The sequence below is a fragment of the Octodon degus genome, unplaced genomic scaffold (genome assembly GCF_000260255.1).
Source record: "Octodon degus isolate 3935 unplaced genomic scaffold, OctDeg1.0 scaffold00090, whole genome shotgun sequence".
Taxonomy (NCBI): domain Eukaryota; kingdom Metazoa; phylum Chordata; class Mammalia; order Rodentia; family Octodontidae; genus Octodon; species Octodon degus.
Window position 1 is genome coordinate 8,919,118 of NW_004524666.1, and position 4,646 is coordinate 8,923,763.

Here is a 4,646-nt window from a genome sequence, read left to right on the forward strand (position 1 = left end):
CATGAACTTCATCGACTCCACCGTTCCGGTCGCAAGCCAAGTTGGAGGAGCCCTAAATCAAATTCAGTGATCGGGTTTGCTGTGAGCCTCGTGGGGAGATTTTATTCGGTGCTTGTGCAGTTCAGTTACAGCCAGAATCGTGGAGAGGACTGAATTTGTGAACCAAGGCACCGCCGAGTCACGGAGTATTACCTGGTCACAAAGAAGGACTAACTCGGGGCGTTTGCAGGTGATGGACCATAATGGTAAGTACAAAAAAGTTGAGACAGATACACAAGTTTAAATATTTTGTGGTTTCTTTTATATGAGAAACCCAGAATATAAATACAGAGCAAAATAAAAGATAATAGGAAGTAGGATAATACTTAAAAGGGGAACAAAATGGGAAGGAGGTGGGGAGGGAGGAATGGGAAAAGGGATTAAAAGAAAATAGTAACTGGATAAAAAAATGGAAACAGAGCTTTTCCAAGTGGGAAGGGAAGCAAGAGTTGGAGGGAGCAGAGGAGAAAGAAGGAATAAGTTGTGTCGAGTAGGGGTGCAGATTCCCCTCGGTTGTGTACTGCAAACATCTGCGAACAAAAAGGCCTATTGAGGATCATGGTAGAAGTTCCCCGAAAGGGACTGTGAGCTACCTGGGGGCAGGGGTGTGCCTGTGTTTGTAAGCCCAGCCTCCAGCATGGTGCCTGGTATGGTAGTGAGCATTGAATGAAATAGGAATGAGTTGTATTTGGCATCAGATATTTAATCTCTTTTAGGAATATTATGCAATTATTAAGTGTTGGGGAGAAATAGTAGGATTAGCAAACTTAAGGCAATGGTAAACCATTGTCAAGGGTTACTAACACTATCGTTTATCTTCTGTTTTAGATGTGGCAACTCGAACGTTCTTGGCAGAAACGCTTTCTCCATTGAGAAACTACTTACACTGTTAGTAAGACAGGCTAAGATGGGCCATGGTATTTCTGAGTATGTCTCCCTGCTGCCTCCAAATTCCTGAAGCCCTTGGAAGAACAGCCTCTCTGTAGGACTGGCTCTCGGGATCCCTTGATCAACATGGCTAGAACAGAACTAGGATTTCCTGATTTGGGTTTGCCTATTATTTCCACATACAAAGAACCCTACAAATCTTTTACATTTACCTAAGAGTGGAAATTTTTCTATTCTTAAAATTCTTCTCTTTCAAACCTACTTTTCATTAATGTGAAAAGCACTGCATGAAATGGTACATATTCATTACTAAAGGGTCACAGTTTCTCGTCTGTATTGTGGTGTCTTCAAAATACCAATTAGATCCAAAACTGTCTGAATGGAATGTATCCCATTCTTACCGGGAAGAAAAAAGGGAGTGAGATTATCTTAATTTTCTTAACTACTTTGTTTTACTTTTTATAATTGTGCTGGAAATTCATTAATTAATGTCAGAACAAAATCAATTAGAGCACTGGAAGAATTATACTTCAGAGTAATGCACTCCTTTGTGAAAATAGTTATATCAAGTTCATTTTGAAAGAAAAATAGCTCCGTTACTATGTAGCTTGAAATTTAAAACATTAACTAAAATTAGTATGCTCAAATACATTTATTTTTTATAATAGAATCTTGGGAGCATCAGGAAATATTTAGCAAATAGTAAAAGGGCAAAATATGTAATTTTATGTGTCTGTTTGATAACTCTACTAAAATGATATTTGAAATGTCTCAGGCCAGTAAGTTGGTATTATACGTTCTTTTCTATTTGTTATTACTGTTATCCCAAATATTTTACTTTTGCAAGTTAAAAAAAATTGGTATTAGTACTAATGATGTAATTATTTAATGCATCTTTCTAAGTTTATAATTTCCTTTTCGCCTTTAAGTTTTGCTTTTATACCAGGAAACTTGGATGTGTTTCCCACCAGCCTCATGATGAGAAAATCAATTAGTGTTGTCTGAATTCTTCATATACTGTCCCTTCTGCAAGCTTGTCTGTGGCTTCTAGAGATACAGATACAACCAGACTGGTGTAGAGAGGTCCAGGATGACACTGTGTATGCGATGACAGCACCATGAGATTTCCTAGAAAGTGTTTAGAGATTGTGGTCTTAAAGGTAGGCTTCAAAAGGATCAGAAGTTCACTGAGAGTTGCAGAACTTTTAAGATGTAAATCTGAGACTTTCATTTATTTCTTTCAAACTCAAATTAAATTCCAATAATATTGTCCCCTAAACCTAGCATCTGGAATTTACCTGTTAACTGTAGCCAAAAGTTATGGAGTACCCATGGGACGCAGGGTGGCAAACAGCCCTGCTAGCAGAGAGCAAGCAGCTTCTTACCAAAGAAATAAAATGCAGGCCAGCCGAATAGCTCAGAGGATTAAAGCATCTGCAAGCAGGCACAGGGTCCCTGAGGTTTGATCCCTGGGCCTGTCCTGCCGGCCCCTCCCCCCGGGGGGCACGCTGAGACAGAAATTGAGACTGGGAGTGGTGGCACTTGCCTATAATCCCAGCTCTTGGGAGTCTGTAAACACGCGAATCACTATGAGTCCAATCTAGTAATGAGACCCTAAACACCCTGTGGACCCTTTCCTTAAAAAATATAAATAAATAAATAAATAAGACGAGAAAAATGCAAAGCATATAGTAGTGATTCTTAAAATGTAGCCTTGGGGGTTGCAAGAGAGGAAGGGGGGAGAGAGCGAGCGAGAGAGAGAAAGAGAGAGAATATGAACGTTAGGCAGCCAGTTATACTGAAGTGAGTGTGATAAAGCAATCAAAAATTAAGTAACTCTTTAGTGTTTTTTTTTTTTTTTTTTTTTTAGTACAGGGTCTCCAGGGTCTCACTATATCGGACTCGTAGTGATTGTCCTGTTTACAGTCTCCCAAGTGCTGGGATTATAGGTGCGTGCTACCACACCCAGCCTCAATTGCCTTCTCAGCACGCCCTGAGGGGTGGGGCTGGCATGGCACATCAAGGATTGAACCCTGGCCGCTGCGCTCTGCCTAAGCAGGTGCTTTAGTCCACTGAGCTATCCAGTCAGCCCTTAGTGGTTGTCTTTTAGTATTCTTTGTGAAAAATGAGAACTAGGCTCTACGTAAATACTTGGTAATATCAGAATATTATGATTGTCTCGAGGAAGAGGACATGTATGATGGTATAAGCTAGGAACCAAACTCACCACTACTTTCACAGAACACCAATTAAAATAATGGCTGAGAGCTGTTCATCACAGTTCTCCAGATCTCCAGAATTGGATATGTGGCAGACACTTTCTTTAAAATTAATAAAGCAAGTCTATCACAGCAAGGAAAACCATTGATGCCATTTGTTGCCAATGATACATCTTTCAAATGAAAACCAACATTTTTGGAAAACATTTATCCACTACCATCAGCATTACTTAGAGCTTTTTCTGATAAGATCAGAATCAGTGTTAACAAATGCGATGCTTCAACCATCTACAATGAACATGTTATCATTTGGAAAATCTTGGTGCATGAAGATTTTCCGGCTGATGCTTGCTGTTAAAAAATCATAGTTGGATAAAGAAATCTAAGTGTGAGATAAGTCAATTTTAAGATAATATAGTGTGACAAATTTTTGATAAGGTCTCAATTCTACATAGCAAGTAAACTTCAAAAGATTTGTCAGATAGTATCAAAGAAAACTATCTACAATTATCTGAAAGCCTATTACAACTCCTCTTCTTTTCCCATATCTCTGTGAGGCCAGAGTTTCTTTATATATTTTGACTAAAGCATTATGGATTTGGAAACATATGAGGATGTAGTTGTCTTCCATTAAACTAGATACATGAAAGGCTTGTAAACATCTATTATTCGCTTCTTTCATCACTATATTTTACTTTAGAAAATATAATTAAGTTTCATTAAATATGTTTATGGTAGTGTTTACTGAGTTTATTCTTATTTTAAAATAATTAAAATATGTATGGTAACAATAAATGGTAAATGTCAGCCAGTATAATTCATCTAAACCAAACTTCCTTGAGGTCTTCAGTGGTGTTTCTAGAGGGATCCTGAGACTAACCAGTCTTGAGAACTAGCTGGAGGATTATTTGTTCAACACTCAACCCTGAGATTAGCAAGAGCATTATTACATTATAGCCTCGCTCAGTGTTTGCCAGCAGAATGACATCTCTGGTTGAAGAAATGTTTATTTATCCTTTATTGTAAAAGAAATTAAAGAAGCAAGTTGTGTTACTTTCCTGCCATTGGGACAAAATACCTAGCACCCATAGTGTAAGAAAGCGAGTTCTATTTTGTTCCAAGGTTTCAGGGGCTCAGTCCAGGGTGAGCTGGCTTCTCTCAGGCAGAAGTAGCTTAGCAGAAGGGCCAGGCAGAGGACAGCCACTCAGCTCGAGGCAACCAGGGAGCAGAGATACGGAAAGGAGCACCCTTCTGGGTCAGCCCGGAGAGACCCACTTCACCAGGTGGGCCTCACCTCTGAACAGTTCAGTGTGCAGTGGATTAATTCACAGGTGACCATAGCGCTGCTATGAGCCAATCACCTTCCAAAAGCCCCCTCTGAACATATGAGACTTTTGGGTGACACTTTAAATCTAAGCCATAACACAATGTTCTGTTTTCAGTTTTTATTTTTATCAATACATGTTCGTATTACATAATGATTCCGTTCCTTGTACAGAA